Source organism: Phyllostomus hastatus, unplaced genomic scaffold (genome assembly GCF_019186645.2).
Source record: "Phyllostomus hastatus isolate PE091 unplaced genomic scaffold, TTU_PhHast_1.1 phas_scaffold_501, whole genome shotgun sequence".
Classification (NCBI taxonomy): domain Eukaryota; kingdom Metazoa; phylum Chordata; class Mammalia; order Chiroptera; family Phyllostomidae; genus Phyllostomus; species Phyllostomus hastatus.
This window is the reverse complement of record NW_025334033.1, coordinates 47,821,080-47,848,208: the sequence shown is the minus strand read 5'-3', so window position 1 is coordinate 47,848,208 and position 27,129 is coordinate 47,821,080. Positions and strand designations below refer to the sequence as shown.

At 41.1% G+C, this 27,129-nt stretch overlaps 1 pseudogene; it reads left to right on the top strand.

Moving 5' to 3' along the window:
* The first annotated feature begins 459 nt into the window (after positions 1-459).
* On the top strand, positions 460-27,129 carry LOC123807900 (annotated as a pseudogene).

The following is a 27,129-nucleotide window of genomic DNA, read 5'->3' as shown; positions in this document are numbered from 1 at the left end:
AAGGAGAAGCCCATGCAACAACTTGGGTTAATTGCCTGCCTCTGGTCACTATCTGTTTTAGGAGGGAGTCCCTAGTGCTTACAGAAAGAGCCCATAAATAACTTCCAGTAACTGCCCCAACTTTAATTAACTGCTTCCTGTCACATGTCTGTTTTACAACAAGATGAACAAATAGAGTCTGGAGCAAGATAAGGATTCAGGCTAACAGTCCCTCACACATACCTGCGTTTGGGTAGTCACATACCCCGTCAATCAGTACGTAACTTCTTCACCCCCATTCTACCAACTATATAAATTCTCAGAACAAAGGACCTCATGCTCTTGCTGCCCTTGCTTTTGTCACCCATGCTCTTGCCTTTCTCCCAACCTCAGCTAGGCCTGTTCTCTTCCATGAGAATGTATCACTACTAAGCCCTGCTTACATGCTGATAGACATGTTGATCTGTAATATTTTACAGCATGGGCAAGAAGAACCAGGTTTCTCCCATCACATCATAATCAGTGATTTATTTATTTTATTATTTTATTATTTTTATTCAAGTACAGTTGTCTCCATTCCCCCACCACCACCCTCCTCCACCCTACCCACCCCCACCTTTCATCCTTAATCCTACCCCTCTTTGGCTTTGTCCGTGGGTCCTTTATATATGTTCTTTGATGGCCTTTTCTCTTCTTCCCCCCATTATCCTCCCTCCCCTCTGGTTACTGTCTGTTCTAATATCTCTGGTTGTATTTTGCTTGCTTTGTTTTGTTGATGAGGTTCCACCTACAGGTGAGATCACATGGTATTTGTCTTTCACTGCCTGGCTTATTTCACTCAGCATAATGCTCTCCTCTTCCATCCATGCTGTCGCAAAGGGTAGGAGCTCCTTTCTTTCTGCTGCATAGAATTCCATTGTGTAAATGTACCATAATTTCTTGATCTACTCATGTACTGATGGGCACTTAGGTTGCTTCCAGCACTTGGCTATTGTAAATTGTGCTGCTATGAACATTGGAGTGTATAGGTTCTTTTGAACTGGTGTTTTGGGATTCTTAGGGTATAATCCCAGTGGTGGAATTGCCTGAAAAAGGAACCAACCATATGGGAAAATATATTTGCTAATGATACCTCGGACAAGGGTTTGATCTCCAAAATATATAAAGACCTCACACAACTCCACTCCAGGAAGACAATCCAATTAAAAAATGGACAAAGGACCTGAACAGATACTTCTCCAAGGAGGACATACAGAGGGCCCAGAAACATATGAAAGGATGCTCAGCATCACTAGCTATCAGAGAGATGCAAATTAAAACCACAATGAACTACCACTTCACACCATCAGAATGGCCATCATAAACAAAGCAACAAACAAGTGCTGACAAGGTGGAGAAAAGGGAACCCTAGTGCAGTGTTGGTGGGAATGCAGACTGGTGCAGCCACCGTGGAAAACAGTATGGAATTTCCTCAAAAAACTGAAAACGATTTTTTTTATTTTTGAAAGTTCTTATTTATATTAATTTTTAGAGAGGGGAATGGAGGGAGAAAAAGAGAGAGAAACATCAATGTGAGAAACATTGATCAGTTGCCTCTCATACACATCCCAACCTGGGACCAAACTGACAGCTCAGGCATGTGGCCTGACCAGGAATCAAACCGGTGACAGTTGGCTTTGCAAGACAAGACAATGCCCAACTAACTGAGCCACACACGTCAAGGCTTTATATCTTTTTAAACAAACTACTTATTAAAAATAATAAAATGATAGGGAAGATTTATGTGTCTTTGGAGAAATATTCCAAGTCCTTGGCACATTTTTTTAAAAGATTTTATTTATTTATTTTTAGAGAGGGAAGGGAGGGAGAAAGAGAGAGAGAGAGAAACATCAATGTGCGGTTGCTGGGTGTCATGGCCTGCAACCCAGGCATGTACCCTGACTGGGAATCGAACCTGAGACACTTTGGTTTGCAGCCTGCGCTCAATCCACTGAGCTACACCAGACAGGGCCCTTGGCACAGTTTTTTTTTTTTTTTTTTAAGATTTTATTTATTTTTAGAGAGAGAAGGGAGGGAGATAGAGAGAGAGAGAGAGAGAAACATCAATGTGTGGTTGCTGGGGGTTATGGCCTGCAACCCAGGAATGTACCCTGGCTGGGAATTGAACCTGCGACATTTCGGTTCGCAGCCCACACTCAATCCACTGAGCTACGCCAGCCAGGGTGGCACAGTTTTAAATTAGGATTTTTTTGTTGTTGAGTTGGGGTATTTTATATATTCTGGGTATTAATTTTTATAAGCTATATAATTTATAAATGCTTCCTTTGGGTTGCTTTTCGTTCTGTTAATAATAAGTATCCTTGGAAGTACAGAATTTTTAATTTTGATGTTTGTTTTGTTGCTAGTGATTTTGGTGTCATAGCCAAGCAGTCATTGCCAAATCTAATGTTATTAAGTGTTTTCCTTATGTTTTCTTCTAAGTATTTTACAGTTTAGGCTCTAATGTTTAGGTCTTTGATCCATTTTGAGTTAATTTTTTAAATATGATGTTAGGTAAGAGTCCAACTTCGTTCTTTTATATATGTGGGTATACAGTTTTCCCAGCACCATTTGTTGAAAAGATAGTCATTTCCCCTTTGAATGGTCATGGCACTCTTGTCAAAAATCATTTAATTATGTATGTGTAAGTTTATTTGGGGGCACTCTTCCATTGATCTATATGTCTGTGTTTATGCCAATACTACACTCTTGATTACTGTAGCTTTGTCGTAAGTTTTGAAATCAGGAAGTATGAGGCCTCCAATTTTGTTCCTTTCTTTCAAGATTGTTGTGGCTATTTGGGATCCCTTGAGATTTCATGTGAATCTCAGGGATTATAGTTCTGTACTGCCCATTGTATCAAAGTTTGAAAATAGTTGTTTTATAAATTTGTTCTACTCTCCTAGTTCTTATGAAGTAAGGGCATAGTTGGTGCTCATAACTCCACCATTGCAGAAAATGGACGTCCAGTAGTTTTAAATTTTATCAAACATGTTTTAAACTTTTTGAATCTATTGAGATAACCATATTTTTCTCTTTTGCTAATGTGATCAGTTACACTGGCTTTTTCACCCAAACATTAACCAGTCTTATATTTCAGAAATAAACCCTATTTTGTCATGATGTCTTTTTATTGAAGTCAATTTGCTAAGATTTGGTTTAGGATTTTTTTAAAGATTTTATTTATTTATTTTCAGGGAGAGGGGAAGGGAGAGAGAAAGAGAGGGAGAGAAACATCAATGTGTGGTTGTTTCTAGCATCTCCCCCCACGGGGGACCTGGGCCACAACCCACACATGCACCCCTACCAGGAATCAAACGGTGACCCTTTTATTTGTAGGCCAGCACTTGACTACTAAGCCACACCAGCCAGGGCACACGTCAGTCTTTTAATAGAGAAAATTTTATATATTTAGAGAATAGTATGCTGTGAAATCTTGTGTACCCAACATCCAGGTTCAGCTGTAATCCACCTATGATGAATCTTCATCTTTTTTCCTGGAAAATTACCCTTATCCCCATCCCTCCCCTTACATATATGTAAGAGCAGTCTCAGGCATTTTATTGATTCAAGCCTTCCCAATCAAAGAATCGTTTTTAGCTCACTTTCTTCTCTCTCTCGCCCTCCCTACCCTGCCCACCCTATTTTTGGCTCTTTGTATTTTCAGTTTCAGCACCACAGTCCTGATGGTCCTATACTTCAAAGACACAAATCTATAAAGGCCAGCCCTGTGCCCTGAGCAACTTAGAGGGAGGGACTGTACCAGCAATGCCATATGCCCTGCCTTCTTCTGCCCTGCACAGATGGCTTCATGTTGGCAGTGGGTGAGGCCTGGTGCACATCAAGGTCACTCTTCTTCTGCTGTGCTTTGGGGTTTCTTTGTCCATTTCTGGCCACTCTCAGGCCAGGCTATCCAAGCACTTCTGAAAAGTCGTGAATCCCTTGAAGGTGACCAGCATGGGTAGAGATGCTAAGGTCCCAGACTGGCTCTTCTATAGCCTGCAGATTGGCGGCCAGAGACATACTGTACACACGAGGGTCAAGAAACTCTTAGTTTTCAGACACCATCTGGTGTTCACCTACATGGACCAGCATGCCCTTCTCTAAAAGCAGCCTTTTGTTCCTGATGACTGCTACTATCACGGTTATGTGCAGGGAGTGCCTGAGTCCCTGGTTGCCCTCAGTACTTGTTCTGGAGGCTTTTAAGGAATGTTACTGATAAATGACCTCACTTATGAAATCAAGCCCCTTTGGTGTTCTGCCACATTTGAACACCTGGTGTATAAGTTAGAGTGATGATATACAGTCCCCACCTATTAGATGTGGCTTAACAGAAGAGAAACATCACTCCAACTGGATGCTAGAGTTGTGTAATTCCACTGTGATGTGAAGTTCTTATGTAGGCTGGTAGACTCACTTGCAGTTTCTTGAGCTGGTAATGCCTTTGGACCAGTCTCAGTACCTTTACTTACTCTGAAGCCTGGAGCTGCTTGTGTTTTTGGAATTTGTTGCAAAGACTGCAAATTCATGCCATCAGGGGAAGTCTGCAGACATCAGATCAACGAATGTGACCTTCCAGAGTGGTGCAATGGGGCATCCCATCAGTGCCCAGAAGATGGATATGTGCAGGATGGGGTTCCCTGTAGTGACAACGCCTACTGCTATCAAAAGAGATGTAATAACCATGACGAACAGTGCAGAGAGATCTTTGGTGAAGTTGCAAAGAGTGCATCTCAGAATTGCTATGAAGAAGTCAACTCCCAGGGAAACCGTTTTGGCCACTGCGGTCTAAATGGAACGGCATACCTAAAATGCAACACCTCACATATCTTTTGTGGGAGGGTTCAGTGTGAGAATGTGTCAGTAATTACTAATCTGATATAACATACTACAATACTTCAGCTTCAGTTCAATGATACCGCTTGCTGGAGCACTGATTATCATGTAGGGATGTCCATACCTAATTTTGGTCAAGTGAAAGATGGCTCCATGTGTGGTCCAGAAGAGAGATGCATCCACTAGAAGTGTGTCAGTTTGGTTTATCTGCCACAAGACTGTCAGCTTGAGACCTGCCATATGAAGGGGGTCTGCAATAATAAACAGCATTGCCACTGTCACGATGGGTGGGCACCTCCCTTTGCCAAGCACAAGGGCAATGGAGGTAGTAGTGATAGAGGCCCACCTCCTGAGAACCAAAGACCATGGGCAGAATTGGGTTACCTGTCCTTATTGTGGCTTATTCCTTTGATTGTTTTATTTTTATATTGCTTCCTTGTGCTTCATAAGAAGCATAAAAGAAAAAGGGAAGAAGAGCTAAAGAAGGAAGAGCTAACTCAGGAAGAAGAGGAACACTAAGGCTCCTGTTTCATTAAAAAATCTTTAGTTTTATTTTTTAATTTAATCTTTATTGTATTATTTTTCATTACCATTTAGTCCCCTTATACTCTCCTCCTCCCAGCAGTTACCACACTGTTGTCCATATCTGAATCATTTTTTCCTTCTTATTCAATCCCTCCACCACCTAACCTCCCACTCCCACTAGCTGTCATCTTGCTCTCCATCTATGTATGAGTCTGTCCCCTTTTTCCTTGTTAATTCAGTTTGTTCATTAGATTACACATATGAGTGCAATACTATGGTATTTGTCTTTCTCTGACTGGCTTATTACACTTAGCATAATGTTCTCCAGGTCCATCCATACTGTCACAAAAGGTAAAATTTTCATCTTTTTAATGGCCAAGTAGTATTCCATTATGCAAATATCCCAGAGTCATTTTATCCACTCACTACTGATGGACAGTTGGGCTGCTTCCATATCCTGGCAATTGTAAATACTGCTGCAATGAACATAGGGGTGCTTATTTTCTTTCAAATTAGTACTTTGGGTTCTTTTGGATATGTTCCCAGAATTGGGATCACTGGGTCAAAAAGCAGGTCCATTTTTGGTTTTTTGAGGTACCTACATACTGCACCAGTAGCTGCACCAGTCTGCATTCCCACCAAGAGTACAAAAGGGTTCCCCTTCCTCCACATCCTCACCAGCACCTGTTGTTTGTTGATTTATTGATGACAGCCATTCTGACAGGTGTGAGATGATACCTCTTTGTGGTTTTTATTTTAATTTGCATTTTATTTTATTTTAGTTTGAATTTCTCTGATGATTAGTGATATTGAGCATATTTTCATGTCTATTGGCCATTTGTATGTCCTCTTTGGAGAATTGTCTGTCTATTCAGGTCCTTTGCCCATTTTTTAATTGGGTTGTGTGTTTTCATGGTGTTGAATTTTGTAAGTTCTTTATACATTTTGGTTATTAATCCCTTACCAGATGTGTCAGCAAATATGTTCTGTTGTTCTGTGGATTGTCTTTTTATTTTGTTGATGATTTCCTTTGCTGTGCAAAACTTTTTAGTTTCATGTAGTTCCACTTGTTGATTTTTTCTTTTGTTTCCCTTACCTGGGAAGATATATTTGATAAAATATTGCAATGGGCAATGTTTGAGATTTTGTGGCCTATGTTTTCTTCTATGAGTTTTATGGTTTTGGGTCTAACATTTAAGTCTTTGATCCATTTCTAATTTATTCTTGTGTGTGGTGTAAAAACGTGGTCTAGCTTCATTTTTCTGCACATATCTGTCCAATTTTCCCAACACCATGTATTGAATAAACTATCTTTAGCCCATTGCGCGTGCTTGCTTCCTCTGTTTCATAATAATTGGCTGTAAAGGTGTGGGTTTATTTCTGCATTCTCTATTCTGTTCCATTGATCTATATGCTTCTTTTTATGCCAGCACCATGCTGTTTGGATTACTATGGCCTTATAGTATAGTTTCATATTAGGTAGCATGATTCCTCCAAGTTTGTTCTTCTTTCTCAGGATTGCTGTTGCTATATGGGACCTTTCATGGTGCCATACAAATTTTTTAAATGTTTGTTCTAGTTTGGTGAAATATGTCATTAGAGTCTTGATAGGAATTGCATTGAATCTATAGATTGCTTTGGGTAGTATGGATATTTTAATGATATTAAGTGTTCCTATCCATGAATACATGATGTGCTTCCACTTATTTGTATCCTTTTCAATTTCTTCCTCAGTGTCTTATAATATTCTGAGTACAGGTCTTTTATGTCATTCATTAGGTTTATTCCTAGGTATTTTATTCTTTTTGTAGCTTTGTGAATGGAATTGTTTTCTTTTTTGTTTTTTAAGATTTTACGTATTTATTTTTAGAGAAGGGGGGAGAAAGAGAAGGAGAGAAACATCAATGTGTGGTTTTCTCCTGTGAGCCCCCATTTGGGGACCTGGCCCGCAGTGCCCTCACTGGGAATCGAAGTGGCAACCATTTGGTTCACAGGCCAGCACTCAATCCACTGAGCCACACCAGCCAGGGATGGGATTGTTTTCTTAGTTTCTCTTTCTGTTAGTTCATTATTGGCATATAAAAATGCAGCTGATTCCCAGATATTAATTTTGTAACCTGCTACTTCACTGAATTCATTTATCAGCTCTAACAATTTTTTTGTGTGGAATCTGTGAGGTTCTCTATGTACAGTATCATGTTATCTGCAAATAATGACAGTTTTACTTCTTCCTTTCCAATTTGGATGCCTTTTATTTCTTCTTCTTGTCTGATTGCTGTCTCCAGGACTCCCAGTACTACATTAAATAAGAGAGGTGAAAGTGAGAGGACTTGTGGCAAGGTGGTGGTGGACTTTGCAGGCAAGGTGAGACTGACTGAATGGGAAACTAAAGACTCAAGCTAGCTGTAAACTACTGCATGGGTTGCCACAGTGGGAGAAACTCCCAGTCTCACACGGGAGAGTTCTTGGACAGTAGGGCTAGAGTGGAGCAGGCCAGCTGCATTGTTCCCTCTCTGACCTCTCCCCCACAGACAGTGCCACAATGCAGCAAAGAGGGTTGCCTTGCCCTGGTGGAAGGCCCCAACCCTTATAACATAACAGGTGCACCGAGACAAAGAAATATTGCCCAAATGAAAGAACAGATCAAAGCTCCAGAAAAAGAGCTAAGTGATATGGAGATAGCCAACCTGTCTGATGCAGAATTCAAAACACTGGTAAGCAGGATGCTCACAGAACTGATTGAGCTTGGTTGCAAAATGAAAGAACAAATGAAGGCTACCCAAAGTGAAATAAAGCAAAATATTCAGGGAACTAACAATGACAGGAAGGAAACCAGGACTCAAATCAATGATTTGGAACAAAAGGAAGAAATAAACACCCAACTGGAACAGAATGAAGAAACAAGAATTAAAAAAAAAAATGAAGAGAGGCTTAGGAACCTCTGGGACAACTTTAAACCTTCCACTATCTGAATTAATTAGGAGTGCCAGAAGGGGAAGAACAAGAGCAAGAAATAGAAAACTTATTTGAAAAAATAATGAAGGAAAACTTCCCCAATCTGGCAAAGGGAATAGACTTCCCAAAAGTCCAGGAAGCCCAGAGACTCCCAAAGATTAGTTGGACCTAAAGAGGAACACACCAAGGCACATCATCATTTAGTTACCCAAGATTAAAGAAAGAAGAAAATCTTAAAAGCAGCAAGAAGAAAGGAGAAGAGTTGCCTACAAAGGAGTGCCCATAAGGCTTTCAGCTGATTTCTCAAAAGAAAATTTGCAGGCAAGAAGGGGCTGGAAAGAAATATTTGAAGTCATGAAAGGTGAGGACCTACATCTAGAAAATTATCCAGCAAAGCTATCATTTAGAAAGGAAGGGCAGATGAAGTGCTTCCCAGAGAAGGTCAAGTTAAAGAAGTTCATCATCACTAAGCCCTTAATCAAATGAAATGTTAAAGGGACTTCCTTATCTAAGGAATAGAAGAAGATAAAAAACTATGAACAGTTAAATGACAACAAACTCACAACTATCAACAACTGAACCTGAAAAAAATGAAAACAAGTACTAAGCAAACAACTAGACTAGGAACAGAATCAGAGAAATGGACAACCATGGAGATTTTTCAGTGGGGAGGGGGAAGGGAAGAATGGGTGGGGGAAGTACGGGGAATAAATATAATTGATAGGCATAAAATAGATGGGGAGAGGTTGGAATGCCATAGGAAATGGAGAAGACAAAGAACTTATATGTACAACCTATGGGCATGAACTAAGTGGGGAATGCTGGGGGGTTGGGGGTGCAAGACAGAGGGAGGCTAAAAGGGGGAAAATTTGGAAAAATGTAATAGCATAATCAATAAAATATACTAAAAAAAAAAGAGGTGAGAGCAGATGTCCCTATCTTGTTCCTGATCACTAGGGGAACATTTGTACTTTTTGCTTGTTGAGTGTGATGAAGGCAGTGGGTTTATCATATATGGCTTTTATTATGTTTAGGTATGTTTCCTCTAATCCCAGTTTGCTGAGTTTTATTCATAAAAGGGTGCTGGATTTTATCAAAAGGTTTTTCTGCATCTATTGATATAATCATATGGTTTTTATCCTTCACTTTGTTTATATGATGAATCACATTCATTGATTTGCAAATGTTGTACCAACCTTGCATTTCCACAATAAATTCCACTTGATCATGGTGTATGATCTTTTTTATGCATTGCTGTGTTGGGTTTACTAATATTTTGTTAAGATTTCAGCATCTATGTTCATCAGGGATATTAGCCTATAATTTTCTTTCTTTGTAGTGTCTTTATCTGATTTTGGAATTAGGATATTGCTCACCTCGTAAAATGAGTTGGGGAGCTATCCCTCCTGTTGAATTTTATGAACTAGTTTGAGAAGGAGAAGTGTTAGTTCTTGGAATGTTTGGTAGAATTCACCTGGGAAGCCATCTGGTTCCGGGATTTCATTATTTGGGAGTTTTTTGATTTCTGCTTCAGTTTCACTAGGTGTAATCTGTCTTTCAGATTCTCTGATTCTTCCTGATTTAGTTTTGGAAGATTGTATGTTTCTTGGTATTCATCCATTTAGTCCAGGTCGTCCAGGTTGTTGGTATGGAGTTGTTCATAATATTTCCTTACAATCCCTTGTATTTCTTTGGTGTCAGTTAATTATTTTCTTTTCATTTCTGATTTTATTTATCTGGGTCCTTTATTTCCTTGATGAATCTAGTTAAAGGTTTGTTAAACTTGTTTATCTTTTCAAAGAACAAACTCTTGAACTTACTGATCTTTGTATCACTTTTTTAGGCTGTATTTAATTTATTTCTGCTCTGATCTTTATTATTTCTTTCCTTCTACTCACTTTGGGCTTTGTTTGTTGTTCTTTTACAACTTCCTTTAAGTGTGAAGTTAGACTATTTATTTGAGCTCTGTCTTCCTATTTTTTTTTAGATAGGCTTGTAATTTCCCTCATAGGATGGCTTTCCCAGTGCCCCATAGATTTTCAATTGTTGTAGTCTCATTTTCATTTGTTTCAAGGTATCTTTTGATTTTTTCCTTGATCTTGTTGTTGACCCATTCATTGTTCAATAACATGTTATTTAGCTTCTATGTCTTTGTATTTTTCAGCGTTCTTGTGATTGATTTCTAGTTACATAGCATTGTGGTCAAAGAAGATGCTTGATATGATTTCAATCTTCTTAAATTTATTGAGACTTGTTTTGTGTCCTAGCATGTGGTCTATCCTAGAAAACATTCCATGTGCACTTGTAAAGTATGTATATTCTACTACTTTGGGGTGAAATGCTCTGAAGATATCAATTAAATCCATTAGACCTAGTGTGTGGTTTAAGGCCACTGTCTCCTTGTTGATTTTCTGTCTGGAAGATTTATCCATTGAAGCCAATGAGTATTAAAGTCCCCAACTATGACTGCATTTTTGTCAATCTCTTCTTTTATGACCATCAAGATTTGCTTCACATATTTAGGTGCTCTTATGTTGGGTAAGTAAATGTTTGCTAGGGTTATATCCTCTTGTTGGATTGTCCCCTTTATCATTATGTAGTGTCCTTCTTTGTCTCTTACTATAGTCTTGGTTTTAAAGTCTATTTTGTTGGATATAAATACTGCGACCCCAGCTTTTTTTCCCTTTCCATTTGCATGAAATATCTTTTTCTATCCCTTTACTTTTAGTCTGTATGTATCTTTCAGCCTGATATGGGTCTCTTGGAGACAGCATACATATGGGTCTTGTTTTCTTATCCATTCAGCTACCCTCTGTCTTTTGGTTGGAGCATTTAATACATTTACATTTAAGGTGATTATTGATAGATACATATTTAGTGCCATTTTATTGTTAGACTATTTTCCTCTTTTTTCTCCTTCTCCTCGTTGTTGTTGTTGTTGTTGTTGTTGTTGTTGTTGTTCTCCTCCTCCTCCTCCTTCTTCTTCTTTCTTCTCCTTCTCCTTCTCCTCCTCCTTCTTCTCCTCCTCCTCCCCTTCCCCTCCCCCTTCTCCTCTTTCTTCTAGCAAGCTCTTTAACATTTGTTGCAGTACTGGTTTGGTGTTAACGAATTCCTTTAGCTTTTTCTTGTCAGGGACACTCCTTATTTCTCTGTGGGCCATTTTTGTCCAGCAGAGCCCCCTGCCCATCATGGATTAGAATAATTCTACCAAGACATGATCTACTTGGGAAGGAAAGGTGGCCATTCTCTCAAAAGAGAAGGGTCTTGAGCCTGTTCCTCAATGAGCTTTTATTGGGTTTAATTTGCATAGGAATACAGGGCATATATACGTAAAGCTCAGTCATTGTTAGGCAGTAATGATCAAACAATAGATAACACTCAAAGAACTATGAGGGCTTATTCTGAGTCAGGGTCAGGTAGCCAAAGGGCCACAAAACTTTGGGAAACAAACTCATTTTATGCTTGGACCCTTATCATTTAAATTGAGAGTATTCTTAGCAAAGCAGGTTTCACTGGATTTTATGCATTCTTTTCTTAGGCCTAGTTACCCTGGAACCCTGAAACCAGGCAGGGTGGTTCCCAACATTTCTCCTTCCATTTTAAGTGATAGCCTTGCTGGGCTAATGCCTTGGTTTTAGGTCCTTGCTTTTCATCACTTGAATATTTCATACCGTGTCCTTCTGGCCTGAGACGTTTCTGTTGAGTAATCAGATGCCAGACTAATTTGTGCTCCCTTGTAGTTAATTACCTGCTTTTCTCTTACAGCTTTTAGGGTTCTCTCCTTGTCTTTAAGCCTTGTCATTTTAATTATGATGTGTCTTGGTGTAGGATTCCTTGGGTCCAACTTGTTTGGGACTCTCTGAGCTTCCTGGACTTGTGTGTCTTTTTGCTTCACCAGATTAGGGAAGTTTTCAGTCATTATTTCTTCAAATAGATTCTCAATCCCTTGCTAACTCTCTTCTCCTTCTCGTGTTCCCATGATGTGGATGTTGTTAGGCTTCATGTTGCCCATAATGTTTCTTAAGCTAGCCTCATATTTTTCAAATTCCTTTTTCTTTTTGCTGCTCTGTCTCAGTGTTTTTTTTTTTCCCCCTATCTTGTCTTCCAAATCACTGGTTCATCTTCCAAATCCTCTTCCAAATCCTCTGCTTCATCTAACCTACTGTTTATCCCTTCCAGTGTATTATTTATTTTAGATATTGCACTCTTTATTTCTGACTAATCTTTCATTTATGTTTTCTATGTAGAATATTGTTATAATCATTGCTCTAAAGTTTGATAAATTGCTTGACTCCAGTTTATCTAGTTCTGGAGAATTCTCTTATTCTTTCACTTGCGGTCTGTTTCTTTGTCTTCTTCCCATTTTTGGCTGCTTGTTTGTATTTTCTGCATTACTCATTAAGCTAATCAGCATTATAACCTTAAGCAGAATAATTCCTGATAGCAGGGGTATTGCTATGTGCTGATGCCATTCAGAGAGGAGTGCTCTGCCTGAGAGAGATGGCTCCTGTGGTATGGGGAATGGCTCAGCATAGGGATCCTAGTGGCTGTGCCTTCAGTTTTCTCCCCAGAGCCACCAACCCCAGACTCTCCTCAAGCATCTCTAAGTCCACTCTGCCCTCCTTCCAGAGTCCAGCGTAAGCAGTTGCAAACAAAATTTTGTGTGTTGGCCCTTTAAGAGGCTTTCTGTGTCTCCAGCCATCTTTAGCCATCTCTCCCTGGCAGGCAGAAACCTCGCTGCTTTTCACAGCTGCCTGTTATCTGTGTTCCTTTCCAGTTCTGGTGCTGTAGGCTGGGGAGCCCAGGTTGGGGTTCAGACCCCACACTTCTCAGGGGGAACCCACCGGCCACTGAAATTTCCCTCTGGCACTTCAGCTGCTACCCATGGGAGCCCAGCCAGCCCTGTCATGTCTCCTCCACACTCCTTACCAGTCATGTGGTGGTGAAGTGGTTTCTTCTGTCTGTCCATGGTTGCAAGGCTTCTCTCCAGCTAGTGTTCATTTGGTTATTAAGGATGATTTTCTCTACAATTTAGTTGTAATTCAAGTTTGGTCCTTGGAGGAGGTTAGTGTAGCTTCCACTTACTCCTTTACCATCTTGGATCTCCTCAAAAGTCTCTAGTTTTTAATTAGAGAAACATGTCTAATGTTTAAAGAAGAATTTAAGGATCTCTCATGTCCAGATCATATTATATCAAAGAAGTCTTAGCATGTTCTTACTTTCTCTTGGGTCTTTCAAGCAATATTAAAAGTTCATTTTTATCTGGAAGTCATCTCTTTTATTTTTAAAGAGAATTTTTATAAGAATTTATTTGAGCTAAATTGACAACATGCTGGGGAGCAAAACTCAAATGCTCTCTGTACATACCCTGAGCAAAGGAGCTGCAAAGACACACTTTAAACCAATGTCTACCAAATCTAAACCTCCTCCCACCTTATATTGCAAGATGTAATATCTGGTATGTGCTACTACATACCCCATTTTTGTTTTGCCAGATTTCTACCAAGTAGCTATGCTGAAAGGGGGCAGTAGAAGTAGCCCAGAATAAAGGATGGGAGGAGAAGGGTGTTGACTTTCCTGTGTGCTCAAAGTTACATGTAGTATCATTTTGGCTGGGGTCATTCACTCTGGTGGCCATGTTTGATTTGGGATTCCAGTTTTGTTGGCTTTGTGAGAACCACTCTCATTCTTCCTTAGAAGTACTAGAACCAGTCGACTACTGACACCCTGAGAGATCTGAATTGCAGCTCTGGGATTATAGGGTGGTCCTCTAAGTTCATGAAGCATGAGCAGTAGCTGGTCACTTGCCTTCCTTAAAGGGTTTGGTCCTTTCTCTACAGAGGATCTCCTTTAATTATCTATACTCTAATAAGCTCAACTTCTTTTCTTTGGGCCCTTGGCCCTAGGCTGCTAGGTGTTTTCAGTAACTACCTCATTGTGATAGTTTGAGTTCTTCAGAAGCAGACACCAAATTGGAGTTTAGGGTGCAAGATACTTATTAGGGATGAACACCTGGAAAAGCAAGTATTCAGCGATGAAGTCAGTTTTGTAGACAGAGAAACGGAATTACTTTGTAGGCCTGAACAAACCTTTCAGATTTTTCTCACTTTGGGCTGTAATGGCAGGGCCTTCATACCCTTGTTATATATGAATTGTAGGTGTTGGTGGTTCTGGACCTTGCTTACACTGCCTGTCCCACATGATTGTTTCCTTGAAGTTATAAATAAAGTTTAATGAGGGTAAGATCTCTCTTTCCTGACAATCCAATACTTTGTTTTCTCAGAAATATATGAATTTATGATTTCATACTTAATCTCTTTAGTAGAGGAAAATCTATTCAGTTTTTTTTCTTGTGTCAGTTTTGGTAAATTATGTTTTTCAAGGCATTTCTCTTATTCTCAAATTTATTGGTATGAAGTTGTTCATAATATGTTTTCATTTTCCATTTTATATTTATACAAACTCTAATTGTGTTTCCTTATTCCTTCCTGATACGAACAATTTATGTTTTCTCAATTTTGTTCTTGATCAGTTTTCTATATTCCTATGTGCCTGTACAGCTAGGATTGTTATGTTTTCTTTCTTTATTTCTTTTTAAAGATTTATTTATTTTTAGAGAGGGAAAGGAAGAGAGAAAGAGTCAGAGAGAAACATCAATGTGTGATTGCCTCTCACGCACCCCCTACTGTGGACCTGGCCCACAACTTAGGCATGTGTCCTGACTAGGAGTTGAACTGGTGACCCTTTGTTTTGCAGGCTGGTGCTCAATCCACTGAGCCACACCAGCCAGGCCTGTTATGTTTTCTTGATGATCTCTTCTAGTGTAGTTACTACACCCAGCACAGTATCCATGACTAGGGCTTCTACTTGCATAAGTTTATGGTAATTCACCATCATTCAAAAAGACCCATTTGATCTTTGCTGCAGAAATACTATTGAATTAAATGGGAGTATGATGTGGATCACCATTCTGCAACCATTACGTGGTGGCAATAATCTCTGCTGTTTCACTCACTATGTATTAGTATTTCTTTTTTACTATGGAGATAGGTGGGCATGGGGGACATTTTTAGGACTTCTCACTTGATCTTTGCTACCATAACTCTTACTTCACAGGTCAAAGAAGCATTATGAGGAACCAGTCATTTTTTGAGTTTATTTACTCAGGAGCCGGGGAAATTACCACAGAGTGGGTTCATGGACTTATTGGACCCACTGGGAGATGCCCTTGAATCTGGATTTTTTAAATTAATGTGGTCTCCTTCATGAAGTATTTTGGATTCTGTGGAATTTCTATCAGGTCAGACCTTGCATCTAATAGTCTTCAGAAGACCTAAGAATTTCCCCTTCTCCCATTGTGTAGTTACTCTGATACATGTGTAGCCATTTGGGGAAAAAATCCCTTTGGGAAAACAGGTTCTGTTTCGGAAACAAATTAGGGGAATATCTCATATATTTGTGGTGACACTGCAGGGTATTTCCTGAAAAGTACCTGGTTTTTCCTTCAATATGGCAATAAGTCCATGATCTGACTCAGGACTTGAAAATGGACAATAGTTGCTCATTGCAGAAGTTAGCATCAGTCTGCCAATCACAGGCTTTTAATCTTTCGTGGTTGTTTGTATAAGGCAATAAACCCCCTCATTGCCTGCCCTCCTATATCATTCCTAGGAGAACCAACATCTGTTAGACATGGCCTCAGATCTACTTAGGTCAGAGCGCAGTTTGTCATTCTAGTCTTATTGCCCATGACAGTAATTATACCTACCTTGTTTCTAATAGTTAAGGGTCACCACTTTTTGCTAGTATTTTGGAATCTTACCACCTTTGCTGACACTAGGGAGCCCAGTTCTACAGTACCCTGTCTTGTCATTGACCCTGGCCCACAGAGACAGACACCATTGCAGTCCCAATGATAACTGCTTTCCTCTGACTGGTGCGCTTTATACTGCTTGAGTGAAGACATTCCTCTAGAACCTGCAGAGAAACAGGGTCTGTGGTGATTTCTCTGGCCTTGTGCAGAAATCCTCTCTTCTTCCCTGAATATTCTGACCCCCCCCAAATTCACTTCTCTGCCAAGGTAGTTCTAGCATGTCCACCTCAAGTATTGTAGTCCACCAACATTTTGAAGACTCAAAGATGCAGAAATTCTAGCGGCACATTTGGATAAGCTCTGGGCGTCTTTGCAAGAATGTTAAATCCTGAGCTCCCCTCATTGCAAAAAGCTGTTCCTTGTATAATCTTATACTATTCTGTTTCTCCTAAAACAGTATCCTCAAGATCTATTCCACATATCCCTGGCTCCTGATGGCATATAGTAGCTAGCTCCCAAAGCTCACTTGATCAGTGATCCAGTTCCTCTCATACTAAGAATTGTACTGACCCTAGCTATCGGTCTAGATGCAATGAACAAAAGTTAAGAACAGATATTTAGGAAGATAAGCAAAATCTTTGGTGAAACATGACCTCCAGGCAGTGAAAGGCTGTTCTCTTCTAGCAAAGGGTAAGGAGTGAGTTCTGCTGGTGCAGGGTATTCATGAGAATCTCGGGATTCAAATTTTCAAAGGCATCCCTTTAAATGTCTTCATGCTAAATCTCAGGATAGCATTTCTTCCCTAATAGAATTTCTGATTTTTTACATAGGAAACATATCAGAGTTCTAAATTTAGTAACCTTTATAAATCTGCATGTTTATGGCAAATCTTGGGTATTATTTTCAACACAGTCTATAGGATGAGATTCTCTTCATACACTGTTATAGAGGTATTAGGACTTTCTCAGGACTTTGCCTGAGTTAATTGACCCAAGTATGTCATTTTCTTTCTTTGTAGCTTCTTCACCAGTTAATTGACTTCGTAATTCTCATAATTCTAATTCAAGCATGAGAGCTAGGGTATGTCAGACCACCACTTCTATTTGTACCTCATCTTAACCACAAGGGAGAGTCTTAATTTCTGATGTTGCAGCATACCAGTTGTCACAAATCCACTGGCTGCAACTGAGTGCTAGTGGCCTTCTGACAAATACAGTCCTAGAATCTCATATCGTGTGGCTCTTCCTTTTAAGGCTCACTTCTGGTATCAACTGTCCCTGACCCTGAGGCCCTGAGATAAGGATTTAAGTGTGAGTAGTTTATTTGGGATATAACCCTAAGATGTGAGTGCATGGTGAAGGAGTGGGAAACTGAGACAGGAAAGTGTTAAAAGCAATTCAAGCATACATTAATGGGTGAGGACCATGTGAGCAACCCGGAAACAGTTGTACCGTGGCCTGTCTGAGAGGCACTGTCAGATACCTCACAGTTGTCCATTAGAACTGGGGAGATGTATTCACAAAACATCTCTCATTGGTGAGCAATTGCTTCCAAATATATTAACTTTCTCTTTCTTCCAACCTGTTCTGTGAATGTGCCAAGCACACTCCTGTAAAGTAGAAAGGTATTAGTATATGTAGGAATTGTCACCAGTACAACAGAAGATGCATTTGCATTTAATCCTTGCCTTGGCATCCATTTTCTCAGGCACCTGGATACAGTAGATGCTGATAGCCCACCCTACATCCCCTTGTCCCACCTGAGTTCAGTGGCAGCTCCAGTAGACAATTTCCATTCTCTGACAGTTTCCTACGTTAAGTGTTGTATCTCACTTCTTTTCCTGACAGCTTTCTTCTGCACTGTGGAGGAAGATTCCAAGGTGTATTTCACATGACTTCTTATTGAACCTACAGGGGAGAGCCCCAGTAGCCCACAGTGGAAACTTGCTCATTAATATACTCTTTTATGTGCTTCCAAATAAATTAACCCCACCTAAATCCTGGTCTTAGCATCTGCTTTTTGGAGAACCCAAATAAGATAATTGGTAATAGGAGGTTAATTCTACAAAATTATAATAAATATAAAAATATAAAACCCAGTAAATATAAAAGAATATTAGATTGATAAATTTGACTGTAATCAAATTTAACTTTTTTCTTTTCACAAAAAAACAAGTTCAAAAAACAATCAGTAGATTGGAACAGCTGCTTTTTGTCCCCAGACTGACCTATGCACTTAAAACATGTGGATCTTTCTCCAAGTGTAATCAGATTGTATTCTTGGCTCATGCTTCCCTGTTTCTATGGCTCCACTAGTGGTCCTTTCCTTCTTGCTATCCCTGGCTGGTACATTGTTAGATTTTCCCCTCATGTATTCCTTGAATATATCAAAGGGATGACCACAAAATGACAGGAGCACGCAAGTACAACACATAACATTTCACAAGAAAATCCCTTTCCAAAGGTATGATGTTTAACCCTTATTGAGAGAAAAATTGGAGTTTTTCAGGGCATGAATGGGGGTGGGGAGAGGGTGGTAAGCAGCATTTTGGGAATGAGAATTACATGTACAGATGTGTGGACATGACACACCCAAGTGTTTTCAAAACAGATAATAGAGGATGTACAGTGTGTAAAACATAATGGATAATGATATAAAAAAGGTTGTTTGACTCAATTTATAAGGAGTGTCATTTAGAAGTTATCTGGACCATATATAGAGGGTATCTGATTAGATATATATTTTTGAGAGGGAGGAGTTCCAAAAACACAGAGTAGACTGAGGAGAAGACAGATAGAAGACAAAGAGGCTGGTGAAGGATAAGAACCAAAAGGAATACTATAAATACACACTATTTCAAACATTCAGTGTCCAATTTGGAGCAGCAGCTTTAGTGGTTTTAAAAACAGGATGAAGGACTTCCGACCAAGATGGAGGCATAGGTAGACACACTGTGCCTCCTCACACAACCAAGATAGGGACAACAACAATTTGGAAACAGAATAACAACCAGAACTGACAGAAAATTGAACTGTATGGAAGTCTGACAACCAAGGAGTTAAAATACACACGTTCATCCAGACCAGTAGGAGGGGCGGAGTTGGGCAGCTGGGCAGAGAGGGGTTGAAAACCAAGAACAATGGGATGGTGTAAAGCATCCCAGGCATGCAAAACTGGAGTGGGGGGACCCTGAGCGTGCAAGCAGTGGCTGGCAGACCCTGGCCGAGGGGTGGCAACTGGCAGACCCAGCGAGGTGCCGATTGTGAAGCAAGGCACTGCACGCACCCACGATCCCAGCGCTGGGAAATAGAACCTTGGGGCACTGATTGAAAACACCTGTGGGGGTTGAGGTGCAGGGAGAGACTCCCAGCCTCACAGGAGAGGTCATTGGAAAGACCCACGGGGTGCACAAGCCCACCCACACAGGAATTGGCACCAGAAAGGCCCACTTTGCTTGGGGGAAGTGGTGGAAGGGACTGAAGTCCAACTCAGACAGGAGCAAGTGCCATTGTTCCCTCTTGGACCCTGCCCCCCACATACAGCATCACAACCCAGTGACGGGGTTGACCCTCCCTGGTGAACACCTAAGGCTCTGCCCCTCATATGTAACAGGCGCAACCAGACCAGAGAGAGAGAGATGGCTCAAACAGAAGAACAAATACAAATGAAAGCCTCAGAACTGATACTTTTAAGTGACTGAGAGATAGCCAACTTATCAGATGCACAGTTCAAAACACTGGTGATCAGGATGCTCACAGAATTGGTTGATTTTGGTCACAAATTAGATGAAAAAATGAAGGCTACAAGAAGTGAAATGAAGAAAAATGCACAGGGAACCAACAGTGATGGAAAGAAAGCTGGGTCTCACATCAATGGAGTGGACCAGAAGGAAGAAAACCACATACAATCAGAAAAGAATGAAGAAATAAGAACTCAAAAAAAAATGGGGAGAGGCTTAGGAACCTCCAGGACATCTTTAAACATTCCAACATCCAAATTGTAGGGGTACCAGAAGGAGAAGAGGAAGAGCAACAAGTGGAAAACTTACTTCAACAAATAATAAAGGAGAACTTCCGCAATCTGGCAAAGGAAATAGACTTCCAGCAAGTCCAGGAAGCTCAGAGAGTCCCAAAGAAGTTGGATCCAAGGAGGAACACACCAAGGCACATCATAATTACCTTAGCCAAGGTAAAAATGAAGGAGAGAATCCTGGAAGCAGCAAGAGACAAGGGGACAGTCACCTACAAAGGAGTTCCCATCAGACTGTCAGCTGATTTCTCAAAAGAGACCTTACAGGAAAGAAGGGGCTAGAAAGAAGTATTCCAAGTCATGAAAGGTAAAGGACCTACATCCCAGATTGCTCTATTCAGCAAAGCTTTCATTTAGAATGAAAGGGCAGATAAAGTGCTTCTCAGATAAGGTCAAGTTAAAGGAGCTCATCACCACCAAGCCCTTGTTTTATGAAATGTTAAAGGGACTTATGTAAGAAAGAAGATAAGAAAAAGAAGATAAAAAACACGTATAGTAAAATGACAGCAAACCCACAATTATTAACAGCCACACCTAAAACACCTAAAAACAAGAACAAAATAAGCAAACAACTAGAACAGGAACAGAACCACAGAAATAGAGATCACATGGAGGGTTAGCAACAGGGGGAGTGGGAGGAGGAGAGAGGGGGAAAAAGGTACAGAGAATAAGTAGCATACATGATAGGTAGAAAATAGACAGAGGGAGGGCAAGAATAGTATGGGAAATGTAGAAGCTAAAGAACTTAAGACACATGGACAGGAACTAAAGCAGGGGAATGTGGGTGGGAGAGGGTGTGCAGGGTGGAGGGGAATGAAGGGGGAGAAATGGGACAACTGTAATACCATAATCAATAAAATATATTTTTTTAAAAGCATCTATAAGGTGGCTTCTACAGAAGAGAACTTTATTTCTCACAGTTCTAGAGACTGGAAGTCCAAGTTCCAGGCACCTTGGATTCAGTGTCTGGCGAAAACCACTTCCTGGTTCACAGAGGGCGCCCTCTTCCTGTAACTGCACATGGCAGAAGGACTGAGGGATCCCTCCAAGGCCTCTTTTCTAAAGGCACTGATCCCATCCATGAGGGCTGTGTCCGCCTCACCTAATCACTTCCCAAAGGCCTCACCTCCTAATAGCATCCCCTAGGGTGTTAGGATTTCAACTTATAAATTTGGCAGGGACACAAATATTCAATTGATAGCACACCCCACTCGAGATACACAACTTTTCCTTCACTCCAGAAACTTCCCTCCATTCCTCCATTACTGGTACTAAATTACCTGTTTAAATTCTATTTCTACAACTGATTTTGGGCCATTCTAGAACTTCATAATAATTAAACCATATATTGAGTTCCTTTGGTTGGATTTCTTTTCATCATCATCATCATCACCATCGTCATCTCTGTGGGAAAATCCATGTTCCTACAAGTATCAGAAGGTCACCAACAATGAAATAATATAAACAAAAATTAGCAGCAACAACAAAAAACAATCTCACTTCCTATGGCAACAAAGAAAATGAAATATGTAGGAATAAACTTAACCAAGGAGGTAAAAGACCTGTACTCAGAAAACTACACATCACCGAAGAAAGACACAAGAACAAGACACAAATCAATGGAAGGATATACTGTGTTCATGGTTTGGAAGAATTAAGATCATTAAAATGTCCATAGTACCCAAAGCACACTATGGACACAACGCAACCCCTATCAAAACACCAATGACATATTTTTCAGATAGACAACAAATATTTCAACAATTTATATGGAAACATAAATGCCCCTGAAGGGCCTTAGCAATTAAAAAAAAAAGAAGAACAAAGTTGGAGGGGTCACAGGACCTGCTATCAAACTGATAGCCACTATAATCAAAAAAGCCACAAGCCACTATAATCAAAAAAGCCTGCAACTGGCTAAGAACAGACACATAGATCAACGAAAAAGAAGAGAGAGCCAGAAATAAACCCATGTCAATACAGACAGTTAATATTTGACAAAGGGGGCAGGAACATAAAATGGAGTAAAAATTGCCTCTTCAATAAATGCTCTGGGCTGATCTCAACAAGTACATGCAAAATATGAAACCAGACCACCAAGTTACACCATACACCAAAATTAACTCAAGATGGATAAAAGACTTCAATGTAAGTCGTGACACATAAAAGTCCTAGAGGAAAAATAGGCAGGAAATTTTCAGATATCGCGTGCAGCAATATTTTTGCCGATATGTTTCCTAGGGCAAGGGATATAAAGGAAAGAATAAACAAATGGGGCTGCATGAAACTAAAAGTTTCTGCACAGCTAAAGAAAACATCGACAAAACAGAAAGAGAACTAACCCTGTGGGAAAACATATTTGCAAAGGATGCCTTGGACAAGGGTTCAATCTCAAAAACATATAAATAACTCACATGACTCCACACCAGGAAGACAAGCAATCCAACTAAAAAATGGACAAAGGACCTGAACAGACGCCTCTGCAAGGAGGACATACAAAGGGCCAGTAGACACGTGAAGAAATGTTCAACATTACTAGTCATTACAGAGATGAAAGTTAAAACCTCAATGAGAATGGCCATCATTACTAAATCAACAAACAACAAGAGCTGGGGAGGGTGTGGAGAACAGGGAGGCCTAGTGCACTAGTACACTGCTGGTAGGAATGCAGATGGGAGCAGCCACTGTGGAAAATAGTATGGGTCTTCCTCAAGAAAGTAAGATGAAACTGCCTTTCAATCTAACAACCCCATTGCTGGGAGTATACCCTAATAATAATACTGAATCGCCATTTCGAAAGAACCTATGCACCCCAATGTTCAGAGCAGCATTCATGACAATAGCCAAGTGCTGGAAACAGCCTAAGTGCCCATCAGTAAATGAGTGGATCAAAAACCTCACATTACACAGTGGAATACTACACAGCAGAGAGACAGATCTCCTACCCTTTGTGACAGCATGGGGGGAAGAGGAGAGCGTTATGCCGAGTGAAATAATGCAGGCAGTGAAAGAAAAGTACCACGTGATCTCACCTGGAAGTGGAACCTAATCAACAAAACAAACAAATGAGCAAAATAGAACCAGACTTGGAAATAAAGAACAAACTGACAGTGACCGCGGGCAGGAGGATAACAGGGGAAAGAAGGGAAAGGGGCAAGCAAAGGAACAGGAATAGAGGACTCATGCCCATGGACAATGGAGGAGGATTGACGGTGGGAGTCAGGGGAGATGGAGCAGGGGACAGCAATGGGGAAAAAGGTGGGACGCTGTAACAGAACAACAATAAATTTAAAAATGAAATGAACATCCATATACAAGTCTCTGTGGGTAACTTCCTTGGACTAGGATCGCCAGGACACAGGGTGTAATGGATACCGGCCAGCAGTATCCATCTCGGTTGCGGATGCTCATTGAAACATGCTAAAAACGTACACAGAGACAACCAGGTCCTGTGGGGGAATAGGAACAGAAGGGCCACTCCTCATGTGGGGAGCGCTTCGGCCACCCTCTCTCTGGTGGGGAGAGTGCCTCATCCCCCCTCTGGAGAGGCTTTTTATTGGTTTCTTTTGAATAAGAATTCAGGTCAAAGCTCATTACTCATTGCTAGGAAGTAAGGATCAAACAATAGATAACAAGGAGGTCTGAGGGCCTATTTTGAGTCAGGGTCAAAGAGCTGTAAAACTGTGAGGAACAAACTTACTTCTTCCTTGGACCCTTATCATTCAACTGAGAGCATTCTAAACAAAGCAGGTTTCACAGGATCTTACACATTCTTTCTTAGGCCTGATCACCCGGGGAACCCGCCCTTTTCAGCCCAGAGCTGCACCACCCTGTCATTGTTTCAGGCAATGACAGGTGGAGCAAGGCAAGTAAGGCAGCCAAGGGATAAGGAGGTTTTCTCCCAGAAGATAAGGACTCAGGCCATATCCCAGCCTAGGAGCGAGGGTCCATTACCCCCTCTTGCTGTAGCCCCCAAAGTCCTTTCTTGGGGGCCTCCCACGTGATCGTGCCTGTCTGAGGTCGTCCCCCCCTTGGGGAATCTTACCCGTCATTGGCTAAGCTTTGGGGTTCAGTTATGAATGAAGCAGCAGAAGCAGTGCTCCTGCCAGGGAGATAAGCTGTTGTCTCCTTGCTGGCTTATGGTCGAAGGCCACTCCCTCAGCCTTAGTGGGGGTTACAGCTTCTGATACCAGGCAGGGCAGTTCCCAACACGGGGTAGCTATTGGGTTCACTTGAGAAATTTTTACTATACATCCTACTTTGTCTACTCATGATATCTACTGACACCTCTTTCCATCATGCAGTCCCAGCAAGATTTGATTTTTATGCAGTATGAGAGAATCTAATTTTCTCCTCAAATTTCTTCTAAGGAGAAACTTCCACTCCCCTCACCATTCTCTATTTTAATTTCATAATGATGTATTATGTCCTCTAGGCGTGAAGGAAAAGACCAGTAACTGTCTTAAAATTGCCACCAAATCCATTCATTCTTTCTCTGTGTCTTTTCCAAGAGACCAGGGGCCCTTTCTCCCCAGGGTCCCCACATCACTGAGCACAGCCTGACCTAATCAATGCACCATTGTTATGTAATAGCATCCCCCTCACCCTCCACCCCTCTGGGCTTGCCAAACCACCAGCCTCTGCTCTCCTCCTGACTACACTTTTGGGAAAGTTGCTCTTTCTGCATTACTCTTGTCCTCCTTCCCCCTGCTCCACTTCAGTTTCTTTGGTCACAAGCTCCCTCACTCATGGGGCCTGCCTGGGTCCAGCTTCACCTGACAGGTCTGCTCTGGCTACTCCTGTCCCAGGTCTGCTGCTCCCATGCCCTACCAGGATGGCGCTTCACTGCCTCTGAAGTTGTGATCCCCAGGAAGGTGTCCCACAAGGTGAGTGGGGCTGGGGCACAAGGCCAGCTCTCCTACAAGATTCACTTCAGGGGCCACAGACATGTCATTCACATGAAAGTCAAGAAGAACTTGCTGCCCAGACACTTTCCTGTTATCACAGATAATGACCAAGGTGCCATGCAGGAGGACTACCCCTTTGTGCCTCGAAACTGTTACTACTACAGCTACCTGGAAGGGGTTCCTGGGTCCATGGGCACGCTGGACACTTGCTATGGGGGCTTGCGAGGCATGCTGCAGGTGGATGACTTCACTTACGAAATCAAACCACTGGATGCTTCTACCAAATTTGAGCATGTCGTTTCTCTGCTTGTGTCTGAAGAACAATCCTCAGAGACTGCGAGGTGTAAGATAGAGGGGGAAGATGCAAATCTACCATATGATGAGGCGATACTTGCTGAAACTCCTAGAGCTGGTCCAGTGTATTTATGGTGGCCACATAGGAAATATGTAAAACTGCACTACACAATTAGTAACTCTTTATTTCAACTGGACACCAATCAGACACGTATAATAGAGAATGTGGTGATCATAAACAACATAGTGCATTCCATATATCAACAGAGTCATTTCGATATTATGATACGTATGATGTGTATATGGAGTGGTAATGATAAGATGGGTTTAAACGAACACGATGTTGGAGTTGCTCTACGAGAATTTGGTTTGTGGAAATATTACAATGTGTTTCCTCATAGTCTTCATGATACTTCAGTGCTTCTTACGGGAAAGAAACTTGGAGGGTCCACCTATTTTACTTTTTTTGGTTCAATGTGCAACCCAAACTGGGGAGCAGTATATGTATGTGTAGTAGAATATCACATATTTTTAGCTGCCACTATTTTAGCACACGCACTCGGTCATCATTTAAACCTTCAACATGATAAACCTGGCTGTCACTGTTTTCGCAGAGAAAACTGTGTCATGGCACCTCAGCCTGGTCTTCTAGATATGATGAGCAATTGTTCTTATCACCTTCTGCATCAATGGACTCATTCATGGGATGACTGTTTGAGTGCGAGATATACACCATACAATAATTTTCCTTATATAGCTCCTCGTTGTGGTGACAAGATCATAAATCAGAACGAAGAATGTGACTGTGGCTCGATTAAAGAATGTGTTAGTAACAAGTGTTGTGAGACACAATGTCTCCTCTCCCTTGGCAGTCAATGCAGTGAAGGACTTTGCTGCAGAGGATGTCAATATGCTCAACCTGGATGGATTTGCAGACAGGTGAGAGGCGTTTGTGATCTACCTGAATACTGTGACGGGAAAACACATATTTGTCCCAATGACTTCTATGTCCAGGATGGAACCCCGTGTTCACCATTAGCCGTTTGTTGGCTGGGAAACTGTACTGACCGTGACATGCAGTGTCAATCCCTTTTTGGCCTGCAAGCAAAAGATGGGTCGCCAGCATGCTATAAAAAACTGAATGTTAAAGGTGATCGATTTGGAACCTGTGGGCTGACAGTGCGTCGAGGAGGAGGAGTGCCTTATCCATGTGAACCAGAAAATGTTTTCTGTGGTTTGTTGCACTGTAGTGGCATTGACGAAATTCCTGGTGGAGGTGAGCACACTACATTTCGTGATATAAAGGTACAGGGTGTTCAAAAGGAAAACTGCTTTGGATACGATGCACACTTTGGGACAGAAGTACCAAATTTCGGGCTTGTAGTGGATGGCGCATCATGTGGACCTGGAAAATACTGCCGCCGCCAGAACTGTACTTTTTACCAACAATTTAATTATGACTGCAACATCAGTAAATGCAATTTCAGAGGGGTGTGTAACAATGAGGGAGAATGCCACTGTCAGCGAGGATGGAAACCACCAAATTGCACTGAGATCGGAGCAGGTGCAAGTGTAAATAGTGGCCCTCCACCTGACAAAGATGTATTTGCTCGGGCCAGGATAAAATTTAGTATAAACAAGGCACTAGTACTCATGTTACTACGCTCCATTCTTTTGTTGCTTTCCTTGGTTGCTGGTGTCTGTACATACGTGAAAGACGTTATGGACACAGATTCAGAGGAAGACAGTTGA